Here is a 22,446-nt window from a genome sequence, read left to right as displayed (position 1 = left end):
CAACCCCCCACCTAACGCCAAACCCCCCAAAACCCCTATATATATATATATAAAGAAATATATATTACCAAACAGATATATATATATATATATATATACGGTCAATTGTGAAAAGGTCAATTGTGACCCTTTAAATTCGGTCAATTGTTCATTTGAACAATTGTAAACAAACAATTTGGATAATACCCTCTCATCCACTTTTTCTTCCATGTATGTATCCACACAATCCTCTGGTGAAGCCTGCTCCGGTACATGCGTAAGGCACAAACTTTTTTTCAAAGCAGATATAGCTTGTTCCTTTGATCATTCTTAACTCAGCCGACATACCCATTTCTGTGGAGTGGAGGTTCTCATTCAACATATACAATTCACTTGCCTGCTTTCAGCAAACCTGTAGCACTAGACGTTTATTTGATTCTGTGATATCTGTACTTGAAATGCATTCTCCAATTTGTTTTCATACGGTGGCGCTTGATCAGGCTATTCCAACCATTTGCTGTTACTACCGAACATGGGTGCAAGTCTCCCTGTTGAGCAAAGCAATTTTCAGAATTGAAGTATAGGGCCTATTGCTGAGAACTGAACATGTATTCCTTTAAAGGCTCCTCCTGTTGGTAGATATACAAAGCATGCACAGTTCAACAAAAACAATGTAAAATGTGAGATATGTCACCTATTCATTTACGATTAGTAGCTCTACACTAAGGCACTTCAAGACAATTTGAAAACATTATCACCAAAATCATCAACACAACTCCAAAGACTTGAGAACATTGCATCTTTTCAAAAGACTATTGCATTTGTATATAGCCAGAGCAGATTCTTCAAGTGCATGCAAAGATTTAAATAAAATAATAAAAGCCCATTGGATTATTGACTAAGACAGTTCAGAAAAACACACAGGTTCATTACATGCAAAGCCATACCAATACTGCACAACAGTGTGACCGTTTCTTGCATTTTCAGTAGGGACAACTGGCTTACATTAACTGTATTATGACTGCTGGCCAAACATCCCAGATCTACGACGATGACTTGTGGACAGACACAAATAGCACAACAAGCACTTCTTTTGTGATCTATTCACAGTGCTCGCTCTCATCCACTTATTCTTCCATTTATGTATCCACACAATCCTCTGGTGAAGCCTGCTCCGCTACATGCGTAAGGCACAAACTTTTTTTCAAAGCAGGTATGGCTTGTTCCTTTGATCATTCTTAACTCAGCCGACATACCCATATTTGTGGAGTGGAGGTTCTCATTCAACATATACAATTCACTTGCCTGCTTTCAGCAAACCTGTAGCACTAGACGTTTATTTGATTCTGTGATATCTCTACTTGAAATGCATTCTCCAATTTGTTTTCATACGGTGGCGCTTGATCAGGCAATTCCAACCATTTGTTGTTACTTATTTACAAAGTTTCCATTTCTCAAAGGGATTCTGCTTCTTACTTATGGCCAGCACAAAACCAATAAATGATTGCAGTTTTCTATTTCTTTTCTATTGAAACAAAAAGGAAAAAGCACACCAAAGACACATGCCCTACTCCTAGCTCCTTTCGATCATAAAAAACACACATTTGTCAAAAAAGAAAGCAGTAGAAGAAAGCAAATTATAGGTGTAAGGCAGTCACTGCACTAACTGATGTTAGGGGTGCTTGCCACCACTTTAAAGTCAGATTGGTCTGTAAAAAGACAGCAAAGAGATTGCCGATCTTCCCTCCTTTCAACTTCATTCCGACCTGTTTCTGAATCAAGTTTGATTTCATCATCTTCACACTCAACTCCACTGTTGTCCACAACAAAACTAATCGATGCGTGCAATTTTCTAATTAGAAAAACTAAGAGGCACATCAAGCACATACAAAGCAGGTACAGACAACTGCAATCGATGGCTCACATTTTGCAAAAAGGAAAGCAGCACGGAAACAAAATGTAGGTATTTCATGGAAAGTGACTTCTTCAGAAATACACAAGATTTGACAAGGCTGTGAGAACAACCAACAAGTTGCACCCCTACGTCTCCCCCAACTCAAACACGTTCCCAGGTAATTGACAACCAAACAAAAGAGAAATCTTGTTTTTTGTACTTATCTAACCACGCAGTGTCGTTTCCCATTCATATATGCAATATTTTAGGCCAAGAGCCTATAACTCTTAGTCCAGGTGTAGGACAAGTGGTCTCAAACATGGAGATTATATTGCAGCATAGGTGTAATTCTTACTATTGGCAAACAAAACTTCAGCGTAGCATTTTTAGACCCATCGCAGGGACAAGATTCTCAAGAGACTGTGAACACAAAGGCCAACAAGTTGTGCTATGACCACCCCAACTCAAAATACCATCCCCAAGCAATCAATCGACAATCAAAGAATGCCAGCATTTATTTCTGTTTACATGAAGAGAAAGTGGTTTGGTGTTTGTACTTATCCAATCCAAACAAGAAGCATCGCCATCCCTCCCCAGAAATATTTCAGGCCGAGAGCATGCAACCCAGGGGACCAGGTGCACAAGAAGTATTTCTAGCAAAGATGATCATATTGCAGCAGTGATGCAAATCTTAATCTTGCCAAACATAAATTCAGGAATCCGTCTGCAGACCCATCCCAGGTACCAGATTCTCATGAGGCTGCAAACCAAAAGACCAACAAGCTTTGCCCCCCAACTCAACTACTCTCACAAGGAACCAACAACCAAAGAACTGTCCTTCACTTTTTTATATAACATGAAGAATTGTATTTTTTGTAAACTAGGATAACCAGCCAGCTAGTGCTTATCTGACGACATAGCATTGCATCTTCCCTTTCCCTTTGCAGACATTTTTTACAAACCCTTTGGTACATCCATTCGGCAAGAAGTGCAAACAAAAATGTGGGTCTCAAACAAGGACATTAACGCAACATGGGTGCAAGTCTTACTGTTGAGCAAAGCAATTTTCAGTATCTAGTTATAACTCCCATAGCTGACAACTGAAAATGTATTCCTTTAAAGGCTCCTCCTTTTGGTAGATCTAGAAAGCATGCACAGTTTCACAAAAACAAAGTAAAAAGTGAGACATGTCACCAATTCATGTACGATTAGTAGCTCTACACAAAGGCACTTTAAGACAATTTGGATTCATTTTCACGACAAACACTAGAAAACAAGCATTCCAACGCAGCCAGTCAAAAGAGAACATTGCATCTTTTCAAAAGACTATTGCATTTGTTCATAGCCAGAGCAGTTTCTTTAAGTGCTTGCACAGATTTAAATAAAATAATAAAAGCCCATTGGATTATTGATTTATATAGTTCAGAAAAACAAACAGGCTCATTACATGCAAAGATATCCCAATATTGAACAACGGTGCAACATTTTCTTGCATTTTCAGTAGGGACAACTAGCTTACATTACCTGTATTATGACTGCTGGCCTCGCATCCAAGAGCTATGACGATGCCTTGTGGACAGAAACTAGGTCTGTCTGACACAAAGAGCACTACAAGCACCTCTTGTGTGATCTATTCACAGTGTTCGCTCTCATCCACATTTAATTCCATTTATGTATCCACACAATCCTCTGGTGAAGCCTGCTCTGCTACATGCGTAAGGCACACACCTTTTTTCAAAGCAGATATAGCTTGTTCCTTTGATCATTCTTAACTCAGCCGGCAAACCCATTTTTGTGGAGTGGAAGTTCTCATTCAACGTATACAATTCACTTGCCTGCTTTCAGCAAACCTGTAGCACTAGGCGTTTATTTGATTTTGTGATATCTCTACTTGAAATGCATTCTCCAATGTGTATTCATACGGTGGCGCTTGATCATGCTATTCCAACCATTTGTTGTTACTTATTTACAATGGTTTCCATTTCTCAGAGGGATTCAGCTTCTTACTTATGGCCAGCACAAAACCAATAGATTGCAGTTTTCTATTTCTTTTCTATTGAAACAAAAAGGAAAAAGCACACCAAACACAAATGTTCTACTCCTAGATGCATCGGATCATAAAAACGCACACATTTGTCAAAAAGGAAGCAGCAGAAGAAAGCAAATTATAGGTGTAAGGCAGTCACTGCACTAACTGATGTTAGGGGTGCTTGCCACCACTTTAAAGTCAGATTGGTCTGTAAAAAGACACCAAAGAGATTACCGATCTTCCGTCCTTTCAACTTCATTCCGACCTCTCTGTAAATCAAGTTTGATTTCATCATCTTCACACCCAACTCCATTGTTGTCCACAACAAAACTAAATCGATGTGTGCAATTTTCTAATTAGAAAAACTAAGAGGCACACCAAGCACATACAAAGGAGGTACAAACAATTGCAACAGATGGCTCACATTTCGCAAAATGGAAAGCAGCATGGAAACAAAATATAGGTATTTTATGGAAAGCAACTTCTTCAGAAAAACACAAGATTTGACAAGACTGAGAACAATCAACAAGTTGCACCCCTACGTCTCCCCCAACTCAAACCCTTTCCCAGTTAATTGACAACCAAACAAAAGAGAAATCCTTTTGTTTTTTGTACTCATCTAGCCACGCAGTGTACTTTTACATTCTCGTCAATATTTTAGGCCAAGAGCCTATAACCCTTGGTCCAGGTGTAGGACAAGTGGTCTCAAACATGGAGATCATGCTGCAGCATGGGTGTAATTCTTACTATTAGCAAACAAAACTTCAGCATAGCATTTTTAGACCCATCGTCGGGACACTTACAAGGCTGTGAACTCAAAGACCAACAAGTTGTGCCCTCACTTGCCCCCACTTGTCCCCCAACTCAAGTACTCTGGCCAAACATAAATTCAGGAATCCGTCTGCAGGCCCAACCCAGGGACCAGATTCACACAAGGCTGCAAACACAAAGACCAACAAACTGTGCCCCAACTTGCCCCCCAAATCAAGAACTCTCACAAGGAATCAAAAACTAAAGAACTCTCCTTCACTTTTTTATATACAATTAAGAATTGTATTTTTTGTAAACTAGGACAACCAGCCAGCTCGTACTTATCTGACTACAGAGCATTGCATCTTCCCTTTCCCTACGCATACATTTTTTGACAAACCCTTTGGTACTTCCATAGGGCAAGTTATCCAAACAAAAATGTAGGACTGAAACAGCGAGAATAACGCAACATGGGTGCAAGTCTTCCTGTTGAGCAAAGCAATTTTCAGAATTGAGTTTTACGTGCCATCGCTGAGAACTGAAAATGTATTCCTTTCAAGGCTGCTCCTGTTGGTAGATATAGAAAGCATGCACAGTTCCACAAAAACAATGTAAAAAGTGAGACATGTCACCAATTAATTTACAATTAGTAGCTCTACACTTAGGCACTGGAAACATTTAGAACTGAAAATGTATTCCTTTAAAGGCTGCTCCTGTTGGTAGATATAGAAAGAATGCACAGTTCCACAAAAACAATGTAAAAAGTGAGACATGTCACCAATTCATTTACGATTAGTAGCTCTACACTAAGGCACTGGAAGCATTTTCACCACAAAGACTAGAAAACAAGCAGTCCAACGCAGCCAGTCAAAAGAGAACATTGCATCGTTTCAAAAGACTATTGCATTTGTATAAAGCCATAGTAGTTGTTGCAAGTGCAAGCACAGATGTAAATAAAATAATAAAAGCCTGTTGGATAATTAACTAATACAGTTCAGGAAAACAAACAGGCTTGTTACATGCAAAGCCATCCCAATATTCACAATAGTGTAACAGTTTCTTGCATTTTCAGTAGGGACAACTACCTTACATTACCTGTGTTATGCCTGCTGGCCTCAGATCCAAGAGCAATGAGCATGCCTTTTGGACAGAAACTAGGTCCGTCTGACACAAAGAGCACTACAAGAACCTCTTTTGTGATCTATTCACACTGTTCGCTCTCATCCACTTTTTGTTCCATTTATGTATCCACACAATCCTCTGGTGAAGCCTGCTCCGCTACATGCGTAAGGCACAAACTTTTTTCCAAAGCAGATATAGCTTGTTCCTTTGATCATTCTTAACTCAGCTGACATACCCATTTTTGTAGAGTGGAAGTTCTCATTCAACAAATACAATTCACTTGCCTGCTTTCAGAAAACCTGTAGCACTAGGCGTTTATTTGATTCTGTGATATCTGTACTTGAAATGCATTCTCCAATTTGTTTTCACAGGTTGGTGCTTGATCAGGCTATTCCAACCATTTGTTGGTACTTATTTACAATGGTTTCCATTTCCCCAAGGGATTCCGCTTCTTACTTATTCACAGCACAAAACCAATAGATGATTGCAGTTTCCAATTTCTTTTCTATTGAAACAAAAAGGATAAAGCACACCAAAGACACATGCTCTACTCCTAGCTGCATCGGATCATAAAACGCACACATTTGGCAAAAGACAAAGCGGTAGAAGAAAGCAATTATAGGTGTAATAATTATGCACTAATTGATGTTAGGGGTGCTTGCCACCACTTTAAAGTCAGGTTGGTCTATAAAAAGACAGCAAAGAGATTGCTGATCTTCCCTCCTTTCAACTTCATTCCGACCTCTTTCTGAATCAAGTTTGATTTCATCATCTTCACACCCAACTCCATTGTTGTCCACAACAAAACTAATCGATGCGTGCAATTTTCTAGTTAGAAAAACTAAGAGGTACATCAAGCACATACAAAGCAGGTACAGACAGCTGCAATAGATGGCTCACATTTTGCAAAAAGGAAAACAGCACAGAAACAAAATGTAGGTATTTCATGGAAAGTGACTTCTTCAGAAACACACAAAATTTGACAAGGCTGTGAAAACGACCAACAAGTTGCACCCCTACGTCTCGCCCAACTCAACCACGTTCCCAGGTAATTGACAACCAAACAAAAGAGAAATCATATTGATTTTTTATGATACGATATGGCATTTATAACGTGCCTATACACAAGTGTTTCAAGGCGCGACGAGGCAAGGGAGGGGGAACAGACAGAAGACAGACAACACTCCTACTAGGCCAGGTGTGATTCCGACTGCGCAAGTGCAAGGAAAGGGACAGTGCAGTACATAGGATAATAGAATAAATAAGAAAGGTACAGCCAGCTGGCGGCGAGTGCAAGGGTAAGTGCACATACTTATCTAACCACGAAACATTGCTTTCCATTCTCTGCAATATTTTAGGCCAAGAGCCTGTAACCCTTGGTCGAGGCAAGTGGTCTCCAACATGGAGATTATATTGCTGCATTGGTGGAATTCGTACTATTAGCTAACAAAACTTCAGCAGAGCATTTTTAGACCCATCACTGGGACAAGATTCTCACAAGGCTGTGAACACAAAGACCAACACATTTTGCCCTGACCACCACAACTCAAAATACTATCCCCCAAACAATCAATCCCCAAGCAATGAATTCCGCCATTTCTTTTGAACATAAAAAGAAAAGTGTTTTGGTGTTTGTACTTATCCAATCCAAAAAAGAAGCATCGCCCGTCGCTCTTCCGAAATAATTCAGGCCAGGATCAGTGTGGGGCCAGTTTTCCTAAAATCCTACTGGCAGTAAGACTTTAGTAAGCTATCCCAGTGGTTTGTAGATCCCCAACTCTTGGTATCAGTCTGTTCTAGCTCAGGACCTTGGTATTGTATTGTTGTATTGTTTATTTATTTATAGAGCACGCCTGGCCGTTAAGCAACGGGACGATTGCAGAAAATAAGTCTTGGGTTACAGGTTCATGAATACGTTACATTTCTTAAGTTACAGGTCATATATTACAAGCTCATATATCAGGCATTTCTTACTTACAAGAGAGTAGTTACTACATTTCTTCGGTTACAGGATCATATATTACAAGCTCATATCAAGCATTTCTTACTTACAAGAGGGGTATGTTACATATATCAAAATCTTTTTGTGTTGCACTGTCGGATGACTTACAGTAAAGATAAGTTACAGTTACAGTGTTTACAATAAATATACAGAGTAATTGGTACAGTTGGGGCCTTTAGCAGTCGTTAGTTTTAAGCCAGAGTTTAGCATTGGCTTTGAACACATGGAAGGAGGGGGTAGCTCTAAGTGCATCTGGGATGGAGTTCCAGAGCTGCTCTGCTAGAACTGGGAAGCTGGACCCACCAGTTCTTTTCAGTTTAAAGTTAGGGACTTTGATGCTATTTGAGAGGGCCTTTCTGATGGGACGTTCAGAGGTGTGCTTAGTGAATATTTCTGTCAGGTAAGCAGGAGCTTTGTTGTTCAGACAATTGTGTGTAATGTTCAGAGTTTTGAGTTTGATACGGTCATTGATGGCCAGCCAGTTGACGGCTCTTCTATGGGAAGATATGTGTTGCCCTTTGGGGATGCCTAGGGCTGTTCTGAGGGCATTGTTCTGCAGGGTTTGGAGTTTGTTAGTGTTATGTTTACTGGTGCCTAGGTACAGTGCATTGAAGTAGTCCAATTTAGAGGATGAGGGCTCGTGCTATGGTGGTGCAGCTGTCTGTGGAAAGGTATGGTTTACAGGCGTGGATGAGTTTGCAGGTGTAACTGGTTGCTGAGGCTGTAGCATTTACTTGCTTGTCAAGGGTGAGAGCTGAGTCTAAGTAGAAACCTAAGGTTTTAACTTCCTTAGCTACCTTGATTTTGATGGAGTTGTAAAGCTGGGGTAGTTTGTTCAGTTTATTGGTAGAACCAATGATTAAGAGCTCGGTTTTATCGTCGTTAAGACATAGGCCATGAGTGGCCATCCAGGTTTGGATGATTTGGTAAATTTTGTTTACGAGTCTGGTGTCTTTTTCATAATCACCTTGGATTGGGATAAGGATCTGGGTATCATCGGCGTAGTTGGTATATGAGACCCCTAGATTGTCCAATATATCAAAGAGAGGCTTTGTAAAAATATTGTATAGCGTGGGGGAGACACATGACCCTTGAGGGACTCCGCAGGTGATGGGGACTGGATCCACTGCTGATGAGAGTGAGAAAACTCTTATGGTTCTCTGGTCCAGGAATGAATTTATCCATGCTGTGGCTTTTGCAGAGAAGTGGGCTGCCGATTTGAGGCGATTGCACAGTACCTTGTGATCTACCAGTTCAAAAGCAGCTGATAGGTCTAGGAGTAGGAGAATAGACACATCTCCTCTGTCTTTGCGCTCGTCTAGCTGGTTTTTAAGATCAAGGAGAGCCGTTTCGGTTCCATGTCTTGGCCTAAATCCTGATTGTCTTGTCCCTAGTAGATTGTTGCTCTCCAGATAATCTTGGATCTGAAGATATGCAGCTTTATCTAAGATTTTAAGGAGGGACGGGACAGTTGTTATGGGCCTATAGTTTGTTGGGACGTTGGGGTCCAGGTTAACTTTTTTTTAGTAGAGGTAGTATCCATGCGTCTTTAAGGTTTGTTGGCACAGAGCATGATTTAAATGAGGAGTTAATGAATGATGTGACGAAGGGGGCTAGTTCATGTGCAGCCTCTAGTGCTGCAGAGCAGTCAGGCTTATTTTAAGGGGAAGATGTGAGTTGTAGGTAAGTACACTGAATCTTAGCTAGACAGGCACAACAGAGCACTTACACATATATTTATATAAAAGATATTTTTTAATATTTACACCAGAATCACTTTAAATACTTCAGACGTTTACAGTAGAAAACTTAGGAATACTAGATAATACACTTCAAAGAGCACTTTCACTTTTGTGTTTGTTTGTGGTTACATTTGTAACAACGTTGGAGATGAAAAAGACATGGTTATCGTAGTATTGTTAACTGTGCACTCATGCATTTTTCAATGGTTAATACAGTGATATATTTACTCTGCAAACACATATAGAAAAGCCACTTAAAGGGAGGAAAATAAGTGGTTAGTGCATTATGAGCTTGGTTTAAGGTTCTAGAGATGGCTTCTTCGCCTGGCAAGTCCTTTAAGTCCAAAAACACAACCCTAGCTAGAGGCAGTTTGGAGAGGGCTTGAGGTCTTGACAAACAGCAAATTATGAAGAGTTTCTGCAAATTACTTCCAGTGTCTAAAGTTATTGAAGCAGCAAGTTAGCAACTAACAAAGGAGACCTTAAAACGGACTTGAGAAGGGGACACAAGCAGCGGCTTGGGTCAGAAGTAAGAGGGGGTTGCATTGGACACATCTACCTACACTCCAATGATCTGGAGTGACTTCTTGGAATCAGCTAAGCAATACCCTTTTCCCCACAGTACCATTGGTTTGAAGAAAGTGGTTGTGTTGGCTTTTTCACGATGTGGCAGCTCTGGACCCGACCTCCGGATTCATTGGTCTGGTGACAAAAGGCAGGAAAATGGACGGTATCACTCAGCAGCAGTCTCGAAGGAGGACCTATAACAGAACTTTCAGCAACTTCTTGGTTCACTCTGCAGTTGTGGCACCTTTTCAGAGTCACCAACTAACGACACGGATCGCCCGGTCAATCTTTTTGCTTCCAACAGTCTCATACTCTGGTGAGGGGGTCTGGGCAAGTTGGATCGGATCTCTGGAGTGTCCTTACGGGTTCATCAAAGATATGGGTGGCTTCAGCCTTTTCTTGACGATACACTCGAAATGGGCAGCAGGTCCCCTGGTATTGGGGTTCTGCATCTCTGGAAGCTCCTAGGAAATTTGGAGATGGCTTGTTTCAAAGTTCGTCTTGGGACTGGTTGTTCCAACCAGCCAGAGGGAAGGAGTCGTCCTCTTCGGAGCTTCTCTGTCACATAGAACAGAGGGTCAGGACGGCAGTGGACGCTTCACAGTCTTGCAAACGGTCTGCAGACGTCTCTGGCTGTCTTGTTCGTCTTGTTCTTTGGGTACGTCTGTTTCCTGTGGTCGATTTGCTTTACACACTCCAGAAACCTCACCTTTCATACAGTTCCTGCACACACTCCTCTGCAATCTCTCTAAGCATTTTACAGAAAGAGGCGCTTGGCTGTCCATTGAGGAAAGCCAGACCCCCTGTGGGAGCTGGACCTATTCAGGCACTCTGGCAGACCAAGGACAAGTGGGAGGAAGACTCCTACCCCACTTCCTGCCTGCAGAGACACTGTGGATCCTAGGCAGGGATACCTACTGGTTTCCGCCAAAGGCAAATCACACACACAGACATCCCCCTCCCAGAATGTTAGAAGAAGGTCTAACAAAGAATAACCACGCTAGTAATGGCAAAAAAAGAAGGGAGGCCCTAAGTTGGTACTTGGTGACCCTATTGTGCACTACCAAGGCTACGGACATACCCTTCGGTATAAAAAATACACAATATTGGTAGAACACATCCACTGCCACCAGCCATAACTAGGTGATTGTATGTGACTAAAAAGTCAAAGGAGCAGAGAGAAGGGGGATACAAAGCATCTCTTTGGCACTCCATTGAAGGTGGTGTGTGCCAGTCTCTCAGACTAAAGAGTTTTGGGAGAGATACTAAGTATCTCCTTAAGAACTGTAGTTACTTGAGGATATAGAAAAAGAATCTTAAAGGAGGAGCCCAAGGGTCCCAAGCAACAAAGCCCATAAGGAGCTGTGTGCTGCAGTAGTAAAACGCAGACGCCTATTCAAGCTATGGGGCAGACAGGCATAGTACAGATAGGCTCCAAAGAATAGAGTTAAAAAAGACAGCGCCCGCAAGAAGGAAAGAGTGGAAAAAGGCTCCACTCATTCAGGATTGAATGAAAAAGTTCCAGAAATCCAGAAAACGTGCTGGGCGTCTCACTAGGAGTCTCATGCACGGCTGGACTATCAGAAATTGCAACACAGGTATCGTATGCCCCCTCCTCACCTGAGGATTCAGAGGGTTCTTCAGTAGATTCTTCTGTTGAAGTTTCTTTCTTCTTCCTCCTTCTAGGACTGCCTGCTTCCTTTTTTCCTTTTCTTTCTTTTTGGTAGGGATAGGGACTGGATCCTCCGGAGGCTACTTTGCCTCAGTGGGCTGCTTGCCCGGCAGCAGGGACTCCGGGGAGCCCGCCCCCAGTCCAGGGAAAAGCCAAGCAAAAAACCCTGGGGAGTCTGCAGCGGTCGGATGGAGGTCCAAAAGACTCTGACGTGTTCCAATCACAAAGGTGTCTTCGTATGTATCTTGCGAACCACTTCTCCAAGGATGCACCAGTGAGCAATCCAAAATGGGAATGAGCTGAGGCCAGAGGTGCCGAAAGGGGAAACAAGCGCCACAAGAAAGGATGTACAGAAGGTAAGGCAGGAGGACTGGAACAGGAGACAGAGACCGGGACGAGATCCGTCTTCTCACAGAGAGCAGGGGAAAAGGGTACTGGAGCCGCAAGGGGCGCAGACGGCCGCAGGGCTCAGAGCGAAGTGAAAGTGCTAGAAGAAAGCACCGATGGACAGGAGTGCACAGCGTCTGCACACACACAAGCGTTAACCTACCCGACATGAAAGGATGTAACGCAAAGTCCCGTAATCCCAGCTGGACGAAATAGCGTTTGGCTGCGGCCATGTTGGGAACAAATAGACAGCTCGCCAGCGCTTATGGGATTACATGGTGGCGTATTCTGGGTACCTTCCATCGATCCCAGACCCTCCATGGTCGGATCGTGAAAAGGAGAGGGGATGAAGCCCAAAAATGATACATTTCCCTAACAATCATGCAACTCATGGGACCAGGTGCACTAGAAGTATTTCAAGCAAAGATTATCATATTGCAGCAGTGGTGTAATTCTTAATGTTACCAGAGAACATTTCAGGAATCCGTCTGCACGCCCAACCCAGGGAACAGATTCTCACGAGGCTGTGAACACAAAGACCAACAAACTGTGCCCCAACTTGCCTCCCAACTCAAGAACTCTCACTAGGAATCAACAACTAAAGAACTGTCCTTCACTTTTTTTATATAAAATTAAGAATTGTATTTTTTGTAATCTAGGATAACCAGCTAGCTAGTACTTATCTGACTGCATCTTCCCTTTCCCTACGCAGACATGTTTTAACAAACCCTTTTGTACATCCATACGGCAAGTTATCCAAACAAAAATGTGGGACTCAAACAGCAAGACTAACGCAATATGGGTGCAAGTCTTCCTGTTGAGCAAAGCAATTTTCAGAATTGAGGTATACGTCCCATCACTGAGAACTGAAAATGTATTCCTTTAAAGGCTCCTCCTGTTGGTAGATATAGAAAGCATCCACAGTTCCACAAAAACAATGTAAAAAGTGAGACATGTCACCAATTCATTTACGATTAGATTGGAAACATTTTCACCAAAATCATCAACACAACTCCAAAGACTTGAAAACAAGCATTCCAATGCAGCCAGTGAAAAGGGAACATTGCATTTTTTTAAAAGACCATTGCATTTCTATATAGCCAGAGCAGTTTCTTCAAGTGCATGCAAAGATTTAAATAAAATAATAAAAGCCCATTGGATTATTGACTAATACAGTTCAGAAAAACAAACGGGCTCATTACATGCAAAGACATCCCAATATTGCACAACAGTGTGACAGTTTTGTGCATTTTCAGCAGGGACATCCATACGGTAAGTTCTCCAAACAAAAATGTGGGTCTCAAACAACAAGGGTAACGCAACATGGGTGCAGCAAGTCTTCCTGTTGAGCAAAGCAATTTTCAGAAATGAGTTATAGGTCCCATTGCTGAGAACTGAAAATGTATTCCTTTATGGCCCCTCCTGTTGGTAGATATAGAAGGCACGCACAGTTCCACAAAAACAATGTAAAAAGTGAGACATGTCACCAATTCATTTACGATTATTAGCTCTACACTAAGGCACTGGAAACATCTTCACCACAAAGACTAGAAAACAAGCATTCCAACGCAGCCAGTCAAAAGAGAACATTACATTGTTTCAAAAGACTATTGCATTTGTATAAAGCCATAGTAGTTGCTGCAAGTGCAAGCACAGATTTAAATAAAATAATAAAGGCCTGTTGAATTATTGACTAGTATAGTTCAGAAAAACAAACAGCCTTGTTACATGCAAAGACATCTCAATATTGCTCAACAGTGTGACAATTTCTTGCATTTTCAGTAGGGACAATTACCTTACATTTTTATTTATTTATTTATATTTATATAGCGCTCAGACAGTCCAGGGGCATTGAGGAGCTGTTACTTGTAAGAACTTAGGCCCTCATTACAAGTCAGGCGGTGGACCATGGTGCTATTAGCACCATGGTCCATGCCGGATTCCGCCATGGTGAATGGCGGAATTACCGCCCCATTCCAAGGTGAGTGGGGCGGTAATTCCCCATTCACCCTTCCCCATTCCCATTTTTGCCCCATAGGGCATAATGGGGATGGGTAAGGCGCTAATTATGACACCGTAAATTACGGTGCCGTAATTAGCACCAAGGTCGCTTAGCGCCTTGGACTTTAACGCCTGCAAAAAGCAGGCGTTAATGTATGATTCAGGCATTAGGGGTTAACGGCGCCGACTGCGCCGTTAAACCCTTAACGCCTGACTTGTAATGAGGGCCCTAGTTACAGAGGTACAGGAATGGTAGCATTACCTGTATTATGACTACTGGCCTCACATGCAAGAGCAATGAGCATGCCTTGTGGACAGAAACTAGGTTCGCCTGACACAAAGAGCACTACAAGAACCTGTTTTGTGATCTATTCAAAGTGTTCGCTCTCATCCACTTGTTCTTCCATGTATGTATCCACACAATCCTCTGGTGAACCCTGCTCCACTACATGCGTAAGGCACAAACTTTTTTTCAAAGCAGATATAGCTTGTTCCTTTGATCATTCTTAACTCACCCGACATACCCATTTCTGTAGAGTGGAAGTTCTCATTCAACATATACAACTCACTTGCCTGCTTTCAGCAAACCTGTAGCACTAGGCGTATATTTGATTCTGTGATATCTGTACTTGAAATGTATTCTCCGATTCGTTTTCATACGATTGCACTTGATCAGGCTATTCCAACCATTTGCTGTTACTTATTTACAATGGTTTCCATTTATCAAAGGGATTCTGCTTCTTATTTATGGCCAGCACCAAACCCATAGATGATTGCAGTTTCCAATTTCTTTTCTATTGAAACAAAAAGGATAAAGCACACCAAATACACATGCTCTACTCCTAGCTGCATCAGATCGCACAACGCACACATTTGTCAAAAAGGAAAGGAGTAGAAGAAAGCAAATTATAGGTGTAAGGCAGTCACTGCACTAACTAATGTTAGGGGTGCTTGCCACCACTTTAAAGTCAGATTGGTCTGTAAAAAGACACCAAAGAGATTGCCGATCTTCCCTCCTTTCAACTTCATTCCGAACTCTATCTAAATCAAGTTTGATTTCATCATCTTTGTTGTCCACAACAAAACTAATCAATGCGTGCAATTTTCTAATGAGAACAACTAAGAGGCACACCAAACACATACAAAGGAGGTACAGACAACTGCAACAGATGGCTCACATTTTGCAAAATGGAAAGCGGCAAGGAAACAAAATGTAGTTATTTTACGGAAATCAACTTCTTCAGAAACACACAAGATTTGACAAGGCTGTGAGAGCGACCAACAAGTTGCACCCCTACGTCTCCCCCAACTAAAATGCTTTCCCAGGTAATTGACAACCAAACAAAAGAGAAATCATATATTTTTTGTACTCATCAAGCGACGCAGTGTCGCTTTGCATTCTTGTAAATATTTTAGGCCAAGAGCCTATAACCCTTGGTCCAGCTGTAGGACAAGTGGTCGCAAACATGGAGCTCATGTTGCAGCATGGGTGTAGTTCTTACTATTAGCAAACAAAAGTTCAGCGTAGCATTTTTAGACCCATCGTTGGGACACTCACGAGACTGTGAACACAAAGACCAACAAGTTGTGCCCTCACTTGCCCCCACTTTTCCCCAACTCAAGTACTGTTGCCAAACATAAATTCAGGAATCCGTCTGCAGGCCCATCCCAGGTATGAGATTCTCACCAGGCTGCAAACAAAACGACCAACAAGCTCTGCCCTCACTTGCCCCCTACTCAAGTACTCTCACAAGGAATCAACAACCAAAGAACTGTCCTTCACTTTTTTTATATAACATTAAGAATTGTATTTTTTGTAAACTAAGATAACCAGCCAGTTAATACTTATATGACCACATAGCATTGCATCTTCCCTTTCCCTTGGTAGACATTTTTTTTCAAACCCTTTTGTCATCCATTCGGAAAGTAGTGCAAACAAAAATGTGCGTCTCAAACAAGGAGAGTAACGCAACATGGGTGCAAGTCTTCCTGTTGAGCAAAGCAAATTTCAGAATTGAGGTTTACGTCCCATTGCTGAGAACTGAAATTTTGTTTTTGATACAGCTGAAATCAATCAACTTTTCAAAATTACATAAATATCGACATAAAATTAAAAGATCCATTTCAGTTACAATTTTTGACACAAGTTCAATTACAATTTCACATAAAAACTTAACGAGACATAGAGGAGCAAAAGGAAAGAAAATAAAAGAAGATAAAGTCACTAAAAAGCAGGAACTCAGCCAAAAGATAAAAAACTGATATGAACAGATAAGAACATCTTAATTCTAAACTCATATTGTCATTTAATAACAGCAACTTTTGTAAATTGGCTCAGTTCTACTTAACTATAATATAATTTTAGTTGGTAAAATATTTTCAAGAAATTGTACCAGGGCTTTAATCACCGCAAACCTGGGACTATTAAATAAAATGCTCCAAGTCTCAATTTCATTCCTTTCCATATGCAGGTCTAACAGGTTTGAAAAGTATTTGTTTCTGATATATTTCAATTTAGCGCACGATACTACCACATGTTGTAATGTTTCCCTTACAGAGAGTATTTCACAAAATCGACAAAAATTTAAGTCAGCGGAAACAATTTGACGCCTCACTACCTGCTCTCTCGTAGGCCATAAATTCAACCTTATTCGTAAATATTGATTTCTAATTTTTGCTGAGGGGCATTTCATGAAAAAGCTTGCCGCTTGACCCATTCGCTTATTACCAAAAATTCTGGTATCAAAGTCTCTAAGATATTTGCCTCCACAAGAATTTTTAGAACAAAAGTTCGCCATTTCGCAGGGAAGTTTAGGACAGAGGTGGTCAAATAACGGGCAACTGTGCTCAAAATATTGTTGTTTGTCACACCCATCAAGCATTTTCGGAAAAAGGCACACATTCTCCATTTAACTCTACTCGCTAGAGAGTTGATGCCCAATTCAAAACGTAGTATAGGCAAAGGCGCACAATTGGGTAAGTGTAGCACCTTTTCCCAAAAAGTAGCTTCAAGCTTATTCCATAATTGATCATTTACGTAAAGTTTTGACTCAGTGCCATATAGGAGACTAGCAATCACTTTTTGTTCGTAGAACATAAATAAATGCTTTAAAGTGAATATGCCGTATCTATAGACAGGTATTTTGGCTTGTGACACCAAGGATAGAAGTTTGGACTGCCGCATTATCAAATATTTGGGATCTCCAATAGTATTTTGGATAAACAAGCCCAAATATTTGTATTCAGAAACTATTTGCAAAGATTCAAGTTGGAGATTCCAAACTACATTTTGGTTCTTACATCTACCCTTAGGTCTGCATATCATGATTTGTGATTTTTCCAAATGTATTATTAATTGGTTCTTAAGGGCATAGTCAGACAGCGCAGATAACATATTCTGGAGGCCCTTAGGCGTCTGCGAAACCAAGACCAGGTCATCAGCGTAAAGAAGCCAAGGTATTCGCTGGCCAACCAATTCAGGCGCATCCGATGAAATGGGATGAAAAGCGAAGCCTAAGTCAAGAATAAACAAATTGAATAGAAATGAAGCCAGAATACACCCCTGTTTGAGTCCTAAAAATGTGGCAAAAGATGCAGATAATAAACCTTCTGTGGAAAGTCTGACACGCATAGAAGTTTCTGAATATAATTGAATGATTAAGGATAACAGAGAGGACGGACAACCAAGTGAATGTAACTTATGAAATAACAAATTCCGATTGATAGAATCAAAAGCAGAACGAAAATCAATAAAAGCAAGATATAAGGATTGATTGCGTGCTGCATATTGTGACTTGAGCATGTTCAGTGAGATCATGTTAGGTAAGGTGCCAAGACCAGCGACAAAGCCTGATTGTAAAGGATCCATTTTTGAGCATTCCTTCGACCACTTTTTTAATTCTCTAAGAATTATACGCGAGTATATCTTGCCAGGTACATCAAGAAGGGAGATGGGCCGATAGCTGGCAGGGTTGGCTCGATCTCCCTTCTTGTAAATAGAGATGACGATTATTTCCACGACATTGGAATCGTTTGTGAAACATTGATAGATTCAAACAGGAGGCACAAAATATCTGCCCAGATGTCAGGAAATTGTTTGAGATGTGTATTGGCCAAACCATCCGGACCAGGGGCTCTAGAATTGCTTGCCTGTTTTATAAAGTACAATATGTCATCTCTATCGAAGGCCAAATGCAGTGGTGGTAATGCCACTGGAACTGCTAAATCTACATTTGACGGGGGATCTGCAAATAAGGTCGAATAATGCTGAATCCACATAGATTCCGTCACATCATTAGCTTGGACAGCCACCTGATGTCCCGCTGTAACCTAATTAATAATATTCCAAGATTGAGCAGAATTCTTTGCTGCTAAGGCCTTTAACATAGAATTTCCATCAGATTGATAAAGTTTAGCCCTCATACCTCTCACCCAGTTTCTGTACTTTGTTCTAATTTGGGACAAGTGGGGTGAGCGCATATCTACTGGCAATTTGCGGGCGGCTCTCCTATCTGCCCTCATGATGGCTTTTTTGGCTCTAATTTCCTGGTCAGATAGATGTAAATGAGGTGTCTGTTTCTGTTTGTGCAGAGAAGAGCTTGCTTGGAACAATTGCATCAAGTCATGATAAATGACATCACCAGGTGAAAAACCCCCTTTTTGACTAATCAATTTTGCTCGATAGCAGTCCCTAAAAGCCGTAAGTGATGTTTCCGACCATAACAGTCTGTTCCTCGCAGGATTAACTTTAATGGGACCCATAGTATAAATAGGTTCCAAATTAGGTGTATGAAAGTTTAAGGACCACGTCATATTAAGGATATTGTGATCACTAGCTTCTGTATCTATTATTTCAAATGCTGAAATGTTGTTTAGCAAACGTGCATTTACATACATAAAATCAATGATAACTTGACTCCGACCACGGTGCCAGGTAGCTCTGGGTGGTATAACCTGAGGAAACGCTCCATTTAGCATAAACAGATTTCGGGAATGAACATGACTCACCCACTTCTGCATGCAAACTTTTTCAGCATTACCTGGAGAACTCAAACAATGCAAGTTTAAATCGCCAGCTAATAAGATAAAATCAGTAAGGCCCTCGAACATGACTATGTCCAAGGCCTTAGTAACAGATTTAAGAAAACAATTATCATGAATTCCGAACGGATTCCAATAAACATTTATCGCCACACAAGAAAAAGGTTTACCCATGATTTTTGACATTTGTAAAAAGGGGCTAGGGGAAAACCATGGTTCAATTTTTAACAAAGAAGATTGTTTCACTGCAGTCAACAGACCCGATGTAGGACGCCCCCGGGAACCTTTCTCAGCTGGATTCAAAAGCACATCATAGTTGTTCCAAGATGGAACGCTCGTGAACCAAGATTCTTGCAACATTATAACATCACGACCCAATAGCTGTGCATTGTTATTATTAAGCAAATGACCATGACCTCGTGAATTCCAGCTAACGAAAGACCAAGAGCAAATTACAAGTTTGTCAAGCTAATGTTGGCTACTTTTGAGATCGCACAAGCGAGTGCGTGTAGTTACAATTTGTGTTTTGTCTGAAGATTGAGTGAGAGGAAAAGCCTGTGGACATTTTGATGACGAATCCGAAATCTCTGACATTGTTTGAAGCGTGAAACCCAAATTAGAAAGTTAATGTTTAACCGCCCAAATAGAGTTTACCACAATTCTTGAGTTTATCCAGAGATTTACAGTTGAACAATTTGGTTTGTTAAAAAATTCCACAAGCTCGATATCAATAGATCCGATATGATCTAATTCGGGAATTTCACTAAAAATTGCAAGAATGGAAGCACGATTGAGTTTATATTGTTTGGCTGGAGGAGTCATGCAAGTAAGAGTTAAAGCATGAATCGCTGGTCGTTTATTGCCTCCAGTCGAACGTTTATGTTTTAGTGACAATGGGAGAGCTTTAGCCATTTGCAGAGGTGCACTAGCTACATTGGGTTTTACATGGATAGAGTTCTCAAAGAACTTGTTCACAGACAAATGAATCAGTCTTTCTATGTCTCTAGTAGAGATAGTCTCAGCCACAGATCCAGGCGCCGTGGACTGTACAGCCACCTGGGAACTAATTTGAGGTGGAAAAGCTTTAAAACCATCTGGAAGCGCTGTTTGTGAGGGCTGGGTAGAAACAGTCTGTGGAGCAGCTTGAGTGGACACAGCGTTTGCCAATTGTTGTGAGGATTTTTGTACATATTGCGACGACAAAACAAAAGGTTCTTTTGTGGGCAGAGAATTAGATAGGGGAAAGATCAATATTTTGGTGGCAGATTTAGATGACATGTAATCATCAATTGCTTTCCTTAAATCTTTAAGTCGTGTATCTTTATCTGCAGGGCCGTTCAACAAATCTACTTTATGTGCAAAATCATCATTTATGTGATTAATGTATGTACTTTGGACATATCAGTCGCCACTCGAATTAGGTCATTTATAGGGCTGTGGTCCACTGACACTGACGGAACCCTCTCTTTCCGATTAAGTGACTGCAAAGAATGTTTTTTTGCAACTACTTTGGCCGCAGCAATAGTAGTGACGGCAGGTACAGAGATGTTTTTAACAAATGCTTTGATTTGACTGCCGCGTTTAACGACAGATTTAATATTTTTGGATTTTTTGATAGGAGCGGTCTGTTTCAGATCCAATTTAGCACAATCCACAGAAATTGATTTTCCATCAAATAATGGGTACTTTGGTTTCGATGATTTTATTTGCTGATCTAAAGGAAAGTTTTGTACAACACTCATGGGATCTGTAATGGGATTAGGAAAGCACGGTAAAGACTGATATTCTTTTGAGGAGGTTATCAACAAAGAGGAGGTCTGAGAAGCTATGGACCTCCTAATTTTTGGGGGACTAAGAGGAGGTCTCAAACTTTCTAACTTATTGGTAAGCGTAAGATGCTCTGCCAGAACTTGATTTAATTGATTGGAATGTAAATCAGCCTTCGTAGCTACGACCTCAAAAAGTTTGGCTAAGGCCAAGATAGCAATATTCATTGAGGTGAGAGCTATTGCTGTTTGAACACTATGCGATTCCACCAGTCCCAGATCAGCATTACCGTGAGCATTTGATTTGCGCGGAGTAGGAGCAGCAAATGACAAATTAACTATGGAATCTGCACCACTGATGTTAGTAAATAAAATGGGAGATTTTGATAAATTTTCAGGAAGTGTATGAGTAGAGATAAGCGTGTCATTTATGTCAATATCTATTACCGGCATGTCACCGAAGTTTGACATTTTTGAATTTGAAGAATTGCTAATGGAGATTGCATGCTGGTCTGGCGTTACGATGGGGGGAATAACGACGCCAGTTAATACATTTTTTAACAAAATACTGCAGACAAAGAGACATTTTCATTTGCAAAAGAGACAGTTGTTGGGCCACCAGGGCCTGATTTTACCATATGTTCATTTTTGTCTTCCACCATGATGTTCTTGGCTGCGTGTCCATTTTGTGAGTCCTTTTGTGGAACATGGGCACTTTGGTCATCCTGACCACATGGTGTTAATTTGTTATATCCAGTTCTATTTTCCACGGAAAATACCGTACTTTGGTCACTGCAGAAGGGACGAATGTCCATACCCTGACGGTTTATAGTTCTTGTGTCCATTTTTAATTTTGAATTATCTACTTGAGGTGTGGAACTCAAACGAGGTTCTCTTTTAGCAGCAAGTGATTTTTCACCATTTACAAAGTGAGAAGCTGAAATGTGAGGCATTCCTGTTTTTAGGGTGGAGATACCTCGTTTCATTTTCACCAAAAACCAGAAAAGAAAAAATGAGAGAATAGGGTGCAAAGAAAAAATGAAAGTGGTAAATATAGATGAAATAAAACTTAAAAAGAAAACAAAATATAAAGGAAAACGAAAGTAAAAGAACGCCACACGCCGCGACGAGCGCGGCGAAGCGGCAAAGCGGGGCTTCCTCGGGGCTTCCTCGGGGCTTCCTCGGGGCTTCCTCGGGGCTTCCTCGGGGCTTCCTCGGGGCTTCCTCGGGGCTTCCTCGGGGCTTCCTCGGGGCTTCCTCGGGGCTTCCTCGGGGCTTCCTCGGGGCTTCCTCGGGGCTTCCTCGGGGCTTCCTCGGGGCTTCCTCGGGGCTTCCTCGGGGCTTCCTCGGGTGCACGCGCGCGGTGCGCGTGCGTTCCTGTACTTATAGGCCGCCTCCCAGCAGCAGTAAAGGCTGTGCAAAAAGAAATAAAAGATAGGTTTTAGGTGTATATATTCACTTGAAAGCAAAGTGAATAAACTATATCCACTTAAGC

At 41.2% G+C, this 22,446-nt stretch overlaps 1 long non-coding RNA gene across 7 annotated transcripts in view; it reads right to left on the bottom strand.

The window, feature by feature from the left end:
• The window catches only part of LOC138453715 (uncharacterized), a 49,053-nt gene that overhangs the window by 6,156 nt on the left and 20,451 nt on the right, over window positions 1–22,446 (bottom strand). For 3 of the 7 annotated variants that reach the window (XR_011260496.1, XR_011260502.1, XR_011260497.1), the window contains one exon: window positions 377–22,364. The exons of 2 other annotated variants lie outside the window; for them this stretch is intronic. This is a non-coding gene — a long non-coding RNA (uncharacterized lncRNA). The remainder of the gene's footprint in view (window positions 1–376; window positions 22,365–22,446) is intronic. 2 more of the 7 variants (XR_011260498.1, XR_011260499.1) reach the window with 2 other exon arrangements.

This window comes from Ambystoma mexicanum, chromosome 4p, assembly GCF_040938575.1.
Source record: "Ambystoma mexicanum isolate Mex_15411 chromosome 4p, UKY_AmexF1_1, whole genome shotgun sequence".
NCBI lineage: Eukaryota > Metazoa > Chordata > Amphibia > Caudata > Ambystomatidae > Ambystoma > Ambystoma mexicanum.
The sequence above is the reverse complement of the archived record's forward strand: the minus strand, read 5'-3'. Positions and strand labels throughout refer to the sequence as shown.